Source organism: Galeopterus variegatus, unplaced genomic scaffold (assembly GCF_000696425.1).
Source record: "Galeopterus variegatus unplaced genomic scaffold, G_variegatus-3.0.2 Scaffold4797, whole genome shotgun sequence".
In the NCBI taxonomy this organism is placed as follows: Eukaryota; Metazoa; Chordata; class Mammalia; order Dermoptera; family Cynocephalidae; genus Galeopterus; species Galeopterus variegatus.
The window spans coordinates 112,952-129,828 of record NW_007730908.1 but is presented as its reverse complement, the minus strand read 5'-3'; positions in this window follow the sequence as shown (position 1 = coordinate 129,828).

Genomic DNA, 16,877 nt, shown 5'->3' with positions numbered 1-16,877 from the left:
GTTGTTTATATAGAAAATCATAAGGAATTTGCCAAACAACTCCTAAAACTAATAAGTAAATTTAGTAAGGTCGCAAGATATAAGATCAATATACAAAACAACCATATTTCTATATACTAAGAGCATATTTGTTGATGCATTTATAACATGGTTTTTTTAAAAACATAAAATACATTAGAATGATTTTAACAGAAACATTCAATTCCTCTACACTGTAAACTACAAAAAGTGCTGAAATTTAAAATGACTTAAATTAATTGGAAGACTCCATATTGTCAAATATCAATGGTTTTCAGATTGTACTATAAAGTCAGTGCAACCATAATAATAATCCCACCAGAATTTTTTTGAAATTTATAAATTGATTCTAAAATTGCAAATGATTAAGAACATCCAAAGCAATTTCAAAAAAGGACAACAAAATTGGAGAACTCATACCACCTAACTTTAATGCTTTTTATAAAGCTACAGTAACCAAGACAGTGTTGTGTTTTTATAAGGAGTATAAATCCATCAATGAATAGAGCACAGAAATAGACAAACACACATACAGTCATTTGATTTTCATCAATAATGATCACCAACTGACAGGACTACTCAATATTGTCGTCCAGGCCTGAACCCAGTGGAAGAAGTTCAAAAAAGTTAGAAGAACTATGCATAATCAAGGAAGCTTATCTGATTAATATCTGCTGAGGTTCCAAGACTAGACTGAAAGTGGTAAAATCTCAGCTTTCTGAAACCTTTAGGAAAATCACTTACTCAAAATCAATGTTTTCCAGATAGTTAAAAGTTCTCTCTCCTAAGTAACAAGATTTTAAATTATGAATTAACTATTTTAGGTTATTAAAACATTTAAAATAGTAAATAAAGAAAAACTTTACCCTGATGTATTCTATGCTTCTTTGCCTTCTTAAGCAGAAAATAATTAACCTTTTCTTGATGACTTAAATTTTTTATTACTAATATCAATTATGACAGTGGTTCCCAATCTAGCTGATCTTCAGAATCTCCTGAAGAACTTTTTTCAAAGCACAGATTTTTGTATCTCACCCCTAGAGCTGCCTTTGGGGAGGGTATGGTATGGGACTCAGGAATATGCAGAATTTTCTTTCCAGGTGATGCTAATGATCAGCATGTTATTGGAAATGCAATGGCGTGCAATGGTGAAGCTCTGAGCCTTTGGAACAATCTAGAACTGTATTTTTTCTACATGTTAGCCTTCAACAGTTGTGTTTTGAGTTCTTGTGCCTAAATTCAATAGGTATTTTTGTTTTACTTTTTGGACACCAGTTTATTAGTTGACACTCATCATTCTTGTCAATACGTTGCCTGCAGTAGTGTCTCTCCTCATTTCTAAATAATGGCTCTTATATTCTATGAATTTATGAGATAAATGAAACGGTTACAATTATGTATAAATTAAGAATAAGTGGGAGAACTTTGGCTACCAAAATTACAAAAAAAAAAAAAAACTACTGCAAAACAAACAGAATTGTAGAGAGGCTTAGGATTTGGAAGCAGCAGATATTGTAAAGTAGAAATGAGAATGGGACTCAATTCAGGGACAGTCATGAGATTCATTAAATGCCTATATGCCACAAACAGCACCACTATTTCTTCACCAAAATCTTCTAAAGAAATTTAACAACCTATGAAAGCCAGGGCATTTAGTGTGGGTGATGGTACTCAATAGTGATGCTTCCTTAATCCTGACATTTGGGGTCTTTCAGCACAGCCACTGGTCCCTTTGCACAAAGCTCCTAGTCAACCTTCATTTTCCTTTGTTCTCAGCCATGAGTGGGCAGGAAAAAACTAACAGTATTTGAGGAAAAACCTGCAGCATAAACGAGAAAAATCACAAGAACCACAGGAAGAAATTGTCCCTGGAGAAAAGAGAGAGTATTCAGAGAACCAAAGAAAACAATTTTAAAGGTATGTTCTGATTAAAGGAGAATTTGCTGAGCCCAATATTCATATTTTTCTTTTGTTTGATACATTGGGATTTTGACACTTTAGAACAATATACCATAACAAGATTCTGAGTGGATAAAAGCAATGCTAATTTTATACAACAGTTAGGGCCTATGGACTCTTAGGAAACTTGTCATATATCCGCAAGGGTTTGCATAGTCTAAAAACGGCTGTGATATTCAACACTAATGTAAGATATTAAAAAAATCTAGATGAAATGGCTGAATTTGTTGTATAAGGAAAATTACTAAAACTGACTCGGGAAGAAGCAAATAAACTAATAGAATAAATTAAAGTGATATTCAAACATCTACATTCCCAGTTTTCCCCAACCGAAAAATAAAATTTTTTAAAAAGAAAAAAAAAAAAAAAACAGGCCCAGAGAGCTTTACTTGTTAATTTTACAAAATCTTCAAGTAAGAGATAATTCCTATGTTATTTTAAAAATATAGAAAACTTTCTAATCCAAAACAATATATTAGCACATTTGAATACAAAAGTTTATTAGAGGAATAATATTTCATAATTAATTAGACATAAACCAAAGAACACAGGGATGATTCAAAATTAGGACCACTATTTTTATAATTCTCTAGATTGCCAGATTAGAAGAGATAAAGAAAACAGGCATAAAAAGCATTTGAAGAAATTTGAAAACCATACAAACCCTAATCATAAAAAAGCAGAAGCATCTACATGAATGCCAGACAAAGTAGACTTTAGAAAAATAAATATTATCAGAGATAGAGGGAAACACTTCCTAAGCGTGGCAATTCATCAGGAAACATGATTTTAAATGTGTAAATTCATAATAGCAGAGCTTCAAAATACATGAAGTAAAATCTGATTAAACTGAAAAAAGAAATAGAAAAATATAAAATAATAGTTGTAAATATAACACTCTTTTTCCATAATTGATAAAAACCAGTAGCCAGAAAAATCAGTAAGTATATAAAAGACTTGAAAAACACGATTCACCAACTTGACCTAAATGACATCTATAAAACACTGCACTAGAAAATGTGGAATAAATATTGTTGCAAAGTTCACATGGAATATTCATCAAGATAGACCATATTGTGGGACATAAAATAAGTTCCAATATACCTTTAAAATTGACATCAGATGAGCATGTTCACTGTGTGTAGAGAATTAAATTAGAAATCAATAATAGGGCCGGCCCGGTGGCGCACTGCGCTAGTGCGCCGCTTGGGAAGCGCGGCGGCGCTCCCGTCGAGGGTTCGGATCCCACATACAGACCGGTTCCCGCTCACTGGCTGAGCGAGACACAGGGGCAACACCGAGGGTTGCGATCCCGTTGCCGGTCCCGGTCCGGTACAGGGGCGACACTGAGGGTTGCGAACCGTTGCCGGACACGGAAAAAGACAAAAAAAAAAAATAATAATAATAATAATAATAAAAAGATATGCGAACCGTTGCCGGACACGGAAAAAGACAAAAAAAAAAAATAATAATAATAATAATAATAATAAAAAGATATCTGAAAAATCATTAAATATTTGAAAATGAACACATTTCTAAATAGCCCATGGGTCAATAAAGAAATTAAAAGAGAAATAAGATTTTTTAAATTATTATTATTATATGCCAAATTATAATAAATACAGAATATATAAAAAATTATAAAACAGGCTTAGAGAAAAATATATAACATTAGATAATAGAAAAAAGTGTAAAATTAACTATTTTACACCTAAGAAGTTATAAAAAGAAGAGCAAAGGAAACACAAAGAAGTAGAAGAAAAAAATACGATAACAATTAGACACCATCATCGAGTGAAATTTATTTCAGGAATGCAAAAATGGTTCAACATACACAAATCAATAAATGTGATATATCACACCAACATAATGAAGAACAAAAACCATATAATCACATCAATAGACACAGAAAAAGCATTTGATAAAACTCAACATTCCTTCATGATAAAAAACTCTCAACAAATTAGGTACAGAAGGAATGTATCTCAACACAGTAAAGGCCATATATAACAGACTCACAGCAAACACCATACTGAACAGGAAAAAGTTCAAAGCTTTTCCTGTAAAAACAGGAACAAGACAAGGATGCCCACTTTCATTACTGTTATTCAACATAGTACTAGAAGTCCTAGAAAGAGCAATTAGGCAACAGAAAGAAATAAAGGGCATCCAAACTGGAAAAGAGGAAGTCAAATTGTCCCTGTTTGCAGATGACATGACCTTATACACAGAAAATTCTAAGGACTCCAAAAAAACTCTTTGAACTGATAAACAAATTCAATAAAGTTTCAGGATAGAAAATCAACATAGAAAAATCAACAGCACTTCTACACACCAAAAATAAACCAGCTGAAAAAGAACTCAAGAAATCAAGCCCATTTCCAATGGCTACAAAAGAATAAAATATCTAGAAATAAATTTAGCCAAGGAGGTGAAAGATCTCTGCAATAAAAACTACAAAACGCCAATGAAAGAAATTAAAGAGGACACAAAAAATAGAAAGATATCCCATATTCATGGATTGGAAAAATTTATATTGTCAAAATGACAATATTGCCCACAGCAATCTGTAGATTCAATGCAATCCTTATCAAAATACCACTAAGATTCTTCACAGAAATAGAAAAAACAACCCTAACATTAATATGGAACCACAAAAGACTCAAAATAGCCAAAGGTAATCCCAAGCAAAAGAAAAAAGCTAGAAGCATCAGACTACCTGACTTCAAAATATACTACAAAGCTATAGGAATCAAAACAGCATGGTATGACATTAAAAACAGATGCATGGACCAATGGAACAGAATAGAGAACCCAGAAATAAAGCCATATATCTACAGCTAACTGATATTTAACAAAGACGCTAAGAACATACATTGTGGAAAAGACAGCCTCTTCAATACATGGTGCTGTGAAAACTGGTTATCCATATGCACAGAAGAATGAAACTAGAATTTCAAACAACTCAGTAGCAAAAAACAAATAATTTGATTAACAAACGGGCAAATGACCTGAATAAACATTTCTCAAAAGAAGATATACAAATGGCCAACAGGTATATGAAAAAGAAAAAAATGCTTAACATCACTAATCAAAACCACAATTCTAACTCCAGTTAGAATGGCTATTGTTAAAAAGAAAAAAGAAAAAAAAACAGAAAATGCTGGGGAGGATGCAGAGAAAAAGGAACTCACATACATTGTTTGTTAGAATGCAAATTAGTACAGCCATATGGAAAACAGTATGGAGGTTCCTCCAAAAACTAAAAATATAACTAGCATCTATCAAGCAATTCCACTGCTAGGTATTTGTCCAAAGGAAATAAGTATGTCAAAGAGATACCTGCACCCCCATGTTTATTGCAGCTCTATTTACAATAGCCAAAATATGAAATCAACCCTAAGTGTTTATCGACAGATGAATGGATAAGGAAAATGTGGTATGTATACACAATGAAATACTACTCAGCCATAAAGGAAGAATGAGATCCTGTCATTCACAGCAACATGGATGAGCCTGGAAGACATTATGTTAAGTGAAATAAGTCAGGCACAGAAATAAATATTGCACCTCACTAATATGTAGTAGCTAAAAAAAGTGAGCTCATAGAAGTAGAGAGTAGAACTGTGGTTACTAGAGAGTGGGAAAGGGAAGGGGGAAGTGGAATAGGGAGAGATTGGTAGAGTTATAGCAAGGAAGAAAGAATAAGTTCTAGTATTTGATAGCAGTGCAAGGTGTCTATAATTAACAATAATTTATCGTATATTTTCAAATGGCTAGAAGAGAGGAGTTCAAATGTTCTCATCACAAAGAAATGATAAATGTTTGCCATGTGAAGATGCTAATTAGCCTGACTTGATCATCACACAGTGTATATACATGCATTGAAATATTACTCTGTTCCCCATAAATATGTACAATTACATGTCAACTAAAAAATAAAAAATTTTAAAAATAAGTACTATACATAAAAGCAGAAATCAAAAAACACAAAATGTACAAGCAGTAATGAAAAGCCAATGAAAATAAAGCTGGTTCTTTGAAAAGAAATACGAAATTGATTAAAAAGAGAGAGGATAAAAATTAACAATATCAGGAATGAAAGAGTAGTGATCCAAAGAGTTACCTCAGAATAATAAAAGAATAAAAAATTATAAACAATAGAGGCCAAAAAATGTGATAACTGAGATAAATGGACAAGTTCTTTGAAAAACACATATTATCAAAATCAACACATAATAACACAGAAAATTTAAATAGCTCACAGAAAATATAAATTTACTTTTTAAATAAATTCAATAAATTAAATTTGTCATCAAAAACATATTCCCTCACAGAAAACTTCAAGCCCAGATGGCTTTACTGGTGAATTCTGTCAAATATTTTGAAAGAAACAATACCATTCTTACATAAATATTTCAGAAAGCAGGAAAAAATACTTCTCAACTGTTTTTATCAGGTGAGCATTACACTGATACCAAAAGCAGACAGAAATATTGCAAATAACTCTATTTACAATAGCCAAGATATGGAACCAACCTAAATGTCCATCAACGGATGACTAGATAAGGAAAACGTGGTATATGTACCCAATGGAATACTACTCAGCCATAAAAAAAAGAATGAAATTTTGCCATTTGCAGCAACGTGGATTAGCTTGGAGAAAATTACTCTAGTAAAATCAGCCTAGAACAGAGGGAAAAATACCACATGTCCTCACTCATATGTGGGAGCTAAGAGAGAAAGAAGAAAGGAAAGAAAGCCACAGTGATGTGTCGAACTTGCAGAGGGAGAAAATAGACCTAGGGTTGCCAGAATAGGGGTTGGGGGTGAGTGGGAGAGGGACACTGGGGAGAGGTTGGGTGGGAGACATGGGGAATATTTGCAATTTGAGGTGGTGGGCATGCTGATAGCATTGCTTTGCTCACCACAATTTGGACACAGTTGCTAACAGTCAGCTCTTTCCCCATGAATATGTATAATCAATAAAAAAAATTAAAAATTAAATAAAATTGCAAATAAAGAAAACTACATTCAGTAGAATAAAAATCCCTCATGAATACTGACATAAAAATTCTCTAAAATATATTAGCAAATGTATTATAGATGGTATAGCCCTGTGGTCAGAAAGAGGTTGGTATCTTCCCATGGAAAAATGTGTTTGGAGTAGAAGAGACATTCTGAAAGGAGAGTATATATCTCCATTTATTTTTAGAACTTCTTTAATCTCTCTTGACAGTTTTTTTTTTTCCTTTTTGTCTTTTATACTGACCGGTAACGGGATCGCAACCCTCGGTGTCACACCCGTACCGGGGACCAGCAACGGGATCGCAACCCTCGGTGTTGCGCCCGCACCTCGCTCAGCCAGTGAGTGGGAACCAGTCTCCACATGGGATCCGAACCCTCGGCGGGAGCGCCACCGCGCTCCCAAATGGCGCACTTTCCAGTGCGCCACCGGGCCGGCCCTCTCTTGACAGTTTTTAATCTCAGGTTTTGCACCCTTTTGGTAAATTTATCTCTGTTTTTTTTTTTTTTTTTTTTTTCTATATACTAGAAACAAACAATTGAAAAATTAAATTTTTTAAAAGGCTATTTATCATGTTGGCAAAAATGGTAGAGTAAGGACCTCTGAAAACTTACCTCTCCATAAAAACAATGCAAAAACTGGCAAAAATCTCAGAATCAACTTTTTTAGAACTCTCAAAATTAACCAAGGGCTTGCAGCAACCTAGGGAACATTTAGTCAAGAAAAACTTCCAGATCTTGGTAACAACAGTGAGCTTCTAATTTATGCCAGTCCCATTTCCCACTCCCCAGCTTTTCAGAAGCTATAAAAAACAACAGTTCACATTCCCCTTACCAAAGGGAGCAGAACAGACCTGGAGCTCTTTCAAAGTCTTATTCCCTAAGAGAAGTCTTTATTTGATCTGTCTGATTGTTTCCTAGAAGTCCCTATTTGAAAGGCTTGTCTTTATCAACAAGCAAGAGAGAAGCTACTCATCACATACAAGGAACCTTCAGTAAGATTAATAGCTAATTTCTTTTCAGAAAGTATGGAGGCCAGAAGGTAAGTTCTGGAAAAGAAAGTTTTTTAAAAAGATATCTATCTGAGGTGACAGATACATTAATTACCTCAAGTGTAGTAACCATTTCACAATGTATGCATATGTTAAATATCACATTGTGTACTTTGAATATATACAATTTTCATTTGTTAATTATACCTCAATAAAGCTGAAAAAAAAGAAAACCAAAACTGTCAACCAAGAATTCTATAGCCAGCAAAACCACCCTTCAAAAATGAAAGAGAAATTAAGACATTCCCAGATAGTAAAAAACTAAGATAGTTCTTCTCTAAAAGACCTGCCCCACAAGAAATACTAAAGGGAGTCTTTCAGGCTGAAATTAAAGAACACTAAATAGTAACACAAAATAAAAAGCACCAATAAAGGTAACTACATAGGTAAATATCAAAGGCAGTATAAATGTATTTTGTGTTTGTGACTCTGTTTTTTTCCATCTAATTTAAATGACAACTGCATAATGCAATAATTATAACTCTAACTTGGCGAGTACACGATGTATGAATATGTAATTTGTGACAATAATAGAGAGGTGGGGAGTGGACCTAAATAGGAGCAAGGCTTTTATATACTTTTAAAATTAAGTTGGTATTAATCAAAATTAAAATGTTACAAATTAAGATGTTAACAATAATTCAAGGACAGACGTCCTTGAGAGCAGGTTAACCTACTGATGAATATCTTTTTAAAAGGTTGCTTTAGGGCCGGCCCAATGGCGCACTGCGCTAGTGCGCCACTTGGGAAGCGCGGAGGCGCTCCCGCCGAGGGTTCGGATCCCACATGCAGACCGGTTCCCGCTCACTGGCTGAGCGAGGCGCGGGGGCAGCACCGAGGGTTGCAATCCCGTTGCCGGTCCCGGTCCGGTACGGGGGCGACACTGAGGGTTGCGATCCGTTGCCGGACATGGAAAAAGACCAAAAAATAAATAAATAAATAAATAAATAAAAGGTTGCTTTATTGTTATGTAAAAATACTGAGGAAACTGCTGTAGGAAAACACAGTATTTGCTAAGAACAAGCTTTTCTTGGTGGATTGACTTAACCTTTTGCAAATTGCATTATGGAATGCCACTTTGTTATATCGCTGATGTTACCAGCCTCTATTGTTAAACTATACTTAGCCATAACTCCACTTATGTTCCTTTTCTATAACTTCCTGGTCTGGAGAATAAATAGGGGGAGAGAACCCCAGTTCATGGTTAATTTCCCAAAGGAGGAATGCCGCTCTCTTGAGGGTTCCAGGAAGTTAACCCCTTTGGGGTGTCTCACTGCTCAGAAGAAATGGGCTTTGAGTAATCCTTTTTGCATCTCCATCACCCAAGGGAAGAAAGGTGACAAATCCGTGTGAGGCAAAGCAACAGAAAATATGTTATTTGATGACAATGGAATGAAACTAGAAATCAATAACAGAAGGAAATTGGGGATCACAAATATGTAGAACACATATATCAAGCACAGTCCAAAATAACCAATGGGTCAAAAGAAAAATCAAAAAGGAAATTATAAAATACTTTGAAATTACTGAAAACAAAAACACAATATATCAAAACTTGTAGAATTCAGCAAAGCAGGACTTAGGTAAACTTGTAGCTGTAAATGCCTGTATTAAAAAAAGAAAGTTCCAAATCAATAACCTAACTTTTCACCTTCAGGAACTAGAAACAGAGGAGCAAACTCAACCCAAAGAAAGCAGAGGAAGAAAATAATAAAGACAGAAGTTGAGATAAATAAAATAGAGAATAGAAAAACAATTGGAAAAGTCAATGAAGCCGAAAGTTGCTTCTTTAAAAATATCAACAAAATTGACAAATGTTTAGCTAGACTGGCCAAGAAAAAAGAGACAGAATGCTCAAAGTATTAAAAGCAAGCATAAAAGAAGGACAATTACTACTAACATATCAGAAATAAAAAGGATTATAAGGTAATACTATGAACAACTGTATATGAGAAATTTAGATAACCTAGACGAGATGGGAAAATTTGTAGAAAGAAACAAACTGCCAATACTGACTCAGAAGAAACAGAAAATATGAATGGACCTGTAAAAGCAAAAGAGATTGAGTTAGAAATTTTTAAATCTTCCCATAAAGAAAAGCCCAGAACCAAATGGCTTCATTGGTGAATCCAATTAAATATTTTAAGAAGATTGAACACCAGGCTTTCACAAAGTCTGCCCAAAAAAACAACAGAAAGAAACACTATCCCAATTTGTTCTATAAGGCCAGCATTTATCCCAGGAACGAAAGGTTGTTTAAACATATGAAAATTAATCAATATAATACATGATATTAATAGAATAAAAGGGAAAATATACATGATCATCTCAATGTATACAGAAAATGCATTTGACAAAATCCAATACTCTTTCATGAGAAAAACACTCAACAAACTAGAAAAAGAAAGGAATTTCCTCAACCTGATAAACCACACTACAAAAAACCCACCGCTACACCTCATACTTAATGAGTATTAAGATCAGGAATAAGACAATGAAGTCTACTTTTACCACTTTTGTCAACACTGGACTGGAGGTTCTTGCATGGCAATTAGTCAAGAAAAACAAATAAAAGGCATCCATATTAGAAAGGAAGAAGTAAAGCTATGTCTATTCACAGATGACACAATATTACATACAGAAAATTCTAAGGAACATGCACACACTAAAAAACTATTAAAGATTATGAATAAGTTCAGCAAGTTTGCAGGATTCAAGATCAATATACAAAAATCATTTATATTTCTATATACCAGCAATGAACAATACAAAAATAAATTTAAGAAAGCAATTCCATTTACAATAACATCAAAAAGGATAAAATACTTAGGAATTAATTTAACCAAAGATAAGCAAGACATTTACACTGAAAACTACAAAACATTGTTGAGAGAAATTTAAAAAGACCTAAATAAATGGAAAGACATTCCATGTTCACAGATTGGATGATGTAATATTGTTGAGATGTCAATACTCCTCATTTATCTATAGATTCTACAATCCCTATCAAAATTCCAAATGACTTTTTAACATAAATGGACAAACTGATTCTAAAATTCAAGGAAATTGCAAGTGGCCCTGAATAGCACTGCCCCTGCCCCCCCATACTTGAGATAAAACAAAAAGTTGTAAGACCCACACTTCCCAATTTCAAAATCTATTACAGTTACAGTAGTCAAGATAATGTGATACTGGCATAAAAAGAGACATATAGATCAATGGAATAGAATTGATAGCCACCCAGATATAAATTCATACATTTATGGTCAATTGATTTCTACAAGAATGTTAAGACAATCTTATGGGGGGAAAAAACAGTCTTTTCAACAAATGTTGCTGAGAATCAGTATGGATCAAAGACCTAAACATAAGAAGTAAAAGTATGTTTACCAAAGCAAACACAGGTGTAAATCTTCATGACCTTGATTTCTTAAATATGACACCAAAAGCACAAGCAACCAAAGGAAAAAAATAAAAAGTTGGACTTCCTCAAAATTTTGAAGAATTTGTGCTTCAAAAGATACCATCAAAAAAGTGAAAAGATAACCCACAGAATGGGAGAAAATATTTGCAAATCATATATCTGATAAGGGTGTAGTAATCAGAATAAAAAAGAACTCTTACAGCTCAACAATACAAAAGAAAACCCAATTTCTTATAAGCTGTTTTAGTCCGTTTTGTGTTGCTATAAAAGAAATACCTGAGACTGGGTAATTTATAAGGAAAAGAGGTTTATTTGGCTTATGATTCTGGGACAGCTGTATCTGGCATGGGCCTCAGACTGCTTCTACTCATGGCGGAAAGTGGCAGGCAGCCGGCGGGTACAAGCAGATCACATGGCAAGAGGAAGCAAGAGAGAGAGAAGGTGCCAGGGTCTTTTTAAGCAACAAGCTCTCGCAGGAACTAATAGAGTGAGAACTCACTCATTAATCCCCCCTGCCCCAGGGACAGCATTAATCCATTCATGAGGGATCCACCCCCATGACTCAATCAGTTTCCAACACTGCCACATTGGAGATCAAATTTCCACATGAGTTTTGGAGGGGTCAACACATCCAAACTCCATCATAAGCAAAGGATGTGAATAGATATTTCTACAAAAAAAAAAATACAAATTATCAATTAAGCACATGAAAAAATGCTCAGCATTTTTAGTCATTAAGGAAATGCAAATCAAAACCACAGTGAGATACCACTTCACACCCTGCAGGTGACTGAAAGAAAAAAATGGAAAATAACAAGTGTTAGTAAGGATGCACAGAAATTAGAACCTTCATACATTGCTGGTGAAAACGTGAAATAGTGCAGTCCCTGTGGAAAACAGTTGGACGGTTCCTCAAAAAGTTAGATATAGAGTTACCATATGATGCAGCAATTCCTCTCCTAAGTATATATCCAAGAGAATTGAAAAAAATACATTAATACAAAAATTGTACAGAAATGTTCACAGCAGCACTATTCATAATAGCCAAAAAGTGGAAACTCAAATCCCACCGTCTAATGAATAGATAAACAAAATGTCGTACAGCCATAAAACAAAATTTTATTCAGACATAAAAAAGAATAAAGAACTTATATATACTACAATATGAATGAAACCAGAAAATATTACCCTTACTGGAAAAAAAGCCAGATGCAAAAGGCCATGAGTTGTATCATTTCATTTACCTGAAATGTACAGAATAGGCAAATCCATAGAAAAAGAAAGTAGATTAGTGCTTGCCAGGGGGTTGGGGGAGGAGATAATAGGAAGTGACTGCTAATGAGTACTGGGTTTCTTTTGGGGGTGATAAGTATGTCCTGGAATTAGTAGTAATGGCTGTGTAACTTTGTGAATATACTAAAAACCACTGAATTACATTTTTAAATGGTGGATTTTATGGTATGTGAATTCTATCTCAATTTTAAAAGTTTAAAAATATATAATTTACAATAACATAAGAAATGACTTTAAGAAAATGATGATGCTCTTTTAATGAGTTTGTAAAAGAAAGCCTGTAGTCCCATTGATTCAGTAAAATTCCTGGCATAAAGAAAATGATAAATTGTTCAAATCTAACATCTGTGTAGCTCATTTTTAAATAGATGTGCTCCATAACTTGTTATAATTTAGTTTTTTATTCTTCCACATTTTCCAAAAAGGTGAAGAGTAGAGGATTCGGGTTGACTATGTTTTTCCTTACTAAGGTACCAGTTAGCAACAGACGGATTATTTGTAAATAAACTCTTCTCTGATTAGGAGTCAAATGAATTCATATCCATTTTGTAAGAGATTTGAAGTAATTCAAAATTATACACTAAAGATAACTCACATGTCACCAGCCTGAGTAACCTGTGCATATTGTCAGAGATTACTCTTACCCAAGGTATTACGACATGGCCTACTAGCTGGAAATTGAAAGTGTGTCTCATGCTCCTGCCATTGCAGCACAATTTCTGGGAGTTTCCTAGTAAGTTGCCACAGGCATGCTCCAAAATAATTGCCTCCATATCTTCTGCTCTGTCCTTTCACCTCATCACTGTGGTACTACTGCCTCTTCAGGACTGCTCCTTTGGAGATAGCTGTTCAGCTGAAGATAATTCCACTGGAGATTCTGCTGATGTACCTATCCTGGCTTTGGAGAGAAAATGTTTTCCCTCAATTCCACAATAGAATAACACTTTTTAAAGTTTTTATGGAAAACCTGAGGATAAGGAAATCTAACATGGAATGTAGCTTACACTAGAAAAGCTCTTAGAGATCACAGGGCAAAATCTGACCTTGAATCCATGCATGGCTCTTGACAGGGCTCTATGAAGCATGAGCCACTCCAGTCACACCAAAGGAATTTCCAGGTAAGGCCATGCCTCTGATTTCATGGCCAATACCCATTTGGTCCTAGAAAAAAGAGAAAATTCTCTCTTCTCAGTTCAAGTAGGTAAAGCCTATGTCCTTAAGGAAAATCCCACCTTACTCCACTATACCATTTCCATAATTCACTTACATTTTTAGCTAATAATCCAACCAAAATATGATGAGGGTCTAAACTAACACAGTAGCAGCAAGGATGAAGAAAAGAGAAGAGAATTCAAAGCTGTAATTAGCAAAAGGTGGTAACCAATTAGATATGGGGATTGAGAAAAAAAGATAATAAAAAAGAGCAGGCCAGAAACTGGGCATAACTGAGAGTGTTTATATCAGAGAGTTTGGGTAGTAAGAGATTTTAGCCATAAAGTCAAAATAGGGATGAAGTAAAAGTACCATATGTTCAAATGAGCCCTGGTAGGAAGATAGGAGGGAGCACAATTCTCACTGAATCACTTACATAGATATGTCCTTCTGGTAGGGCTGTATAGTAAAAGCTCTTAGAAAAGAAGACAATTAACCTAAATAAACCAGGTCGTGGACTGCAGAATTTAGTGGCTCCTAAGAAACAGTGTCTTCCAGCAACAGATATGTGTGTAAGTTATCTAAGTTATAAATGAACCCAATTCAAAGCAAGGGATACATGAAACAATGCCCAAGGCTACACATTGGAGCATCACAGAACTTAGCAAGGAGGTCAGAAACCCAACAGAGATGTTCTTGCCAAACTCTGGGCAAGAACCAGGGAAAATTTACATTCCATGGGACTGTGGCTAGTGGGAGGTGTTCCTACCTGAAATAAGTGAGGATGGTAGGAGAAAAGAGAGATAAGATCTCAACCTCAGTATCTCAAGGGTTCTTAACCCTGTTTGTACCCCAGGCCTGTCTGTTTGAATCCTATGGACTGCTTCTCAGAATAAAGTTTTTAAATATGTCAAGTAAAATGCATACGATCACAAAGAGAAACAGATTATGTTGAAATAAAACTACTGAATTTTTTTTTTGTTACATAGCAATAAGTATGCTTCTTTATTAACACATTAAATAAGAATTATTTCAGAATACTGTATTTTGAAGTAGTGGTAAGTATAAATAACATTTTAAGATTTATAATAATTTTAATGTATTATAAAAATATCTGAAACTTCTTTTGGTGACAAAATTACAGGTATTGCTAATGTTATTGTGTTTTGATGCCTACATTCATAATTGAAGGAAACGATAAACTTAGAAGTTCATGAAAATAAAAATTTAATGTTTTTCTATTAAATTTCACAATCTTTTTGCATGTTGGGAATTCCTGATTAAGAATCTTGGTCTAGAGTTAAAACAGAACACAACCTGACTGATGGAGCCTAGACCTAAGACAGGAGTTGAGAAATGAAGAAGGTAAAGAAAATGGACTGGAAGAAGTATAGGGCAAACAGTAACTTTTGTTGGGCCCTGCCTGGGCAAAGGTACAAATGGAGGTTCCTAGCTTGTGCATCCACTGCCCCACCTTCTCTTCCCACCATTCATTGCCCTTTTTTCCACTCGGTGAAAGGAATCAGCTTGAGGGTTCCCAGTGTATGGTCAAGAAAGGGGGTAAGATCTCTAAGTGAGCATATCCCCTTGATGTAGGAAATTTTTGCATGAATCTAATTTTGAAAGAGAGAAGAGAGAAAACAGGGTAAAAGCAATACTTCAAGAAATATGACTAAATTTTTTAAAACTAAAAAAATCAATAGATTTTGAAGAAAAATTACCCCCAAGAAGCGCAAGGTTTTAAAAATCCACCTGAACTATATTATACTAGCACTGCTAAAAAACAAAGACAAATAGGAAAACTTAAAAGTATCCAAAGAAAGCAGAGGAGGCAGAAGCTCCACAGAGATCACACACGCCCTGCAGCGCTGGCACGCGACCCAGCAGGTAGGCCTCGCCACCGCCACCCAACTCCATCCCCAGCCTGGCCGAGTGCACGCAGAGCAGGGAGACGTCCAGCCAGAGAAGTGGAAGATCCGCAGAGACCATGTACCCTACACTGTGGGCGCATGACCCAGCAGGTAGGCCTTGCTGCTGCCACCCAACTCCATCCCCAGCCCAGCTGAGGGCATGCTGACCAGAGAGGTGCCTCCCAGAGAGGCCCAAGACCTGAGGCGATCACACACCCAACACACTAGTGGCTAACGGAGCAGACACTGAGGCAGCCATACCAAATTGGCTGCCCCAGCAGCATCCTAGCCAGACAATAGTGTCAAACCAGTGGACTGTGAAGTCCTCTTCCACAATGACTAAACACCAAAGGAAAGATACCAGAAATATGAAAAATCAAGAAAGTACACCACCAAAGGGTAATAACTCTCAAACTCTAGATCCTATAGAAAAAGAAGCACTTGAAATGTTTGACAAGAAATTTCGAGTGAAAATTCTAAAGAAACTAAATGAGATATAAGAAAACTCAGCTAGACAACAAGACAAAATGAGGAAAAGTATACAGGACCTGAAAGAAGAAATGTACAAGGAAACCAATGCCCTGAAAAAGAATGTAGCAGAGCTCGCCGAGCTGAAGAATTCATTCAATGAAATAAAAAACACAACAGAGAGTTTAACCAGCAGGCTCGCAGAAGCAAAAGAGAGAACTTCTGACCTTGAAGTTGGGCTGTTTGAAATAACACAGGCAGACAAAAAAAAGGAAAAAGAATTCAAAGCATTGAAGAAAATCTAAGAGAGATATCAGAAAACCTTATGCGCTCAAATATCTGAGTCATGGGTATTCCAGAGGGGGAGGAAATAGGAGATTGCATTGAAAATATATTCAACAAAATAGTGGTGAAAACTTCCCAGGTATTGGAAAACGCACAGATCTTCACATTCAGGAAGCTCAAAGATCCCCAAATGTATTCAACCCAGAAAGGTGTTCTCCAAGACATGTTATACTCAAATTGGCAAAACTCAAAGACAAAGAGAGAATCTTAAAAGCTGCAAGAGAGAAGCAT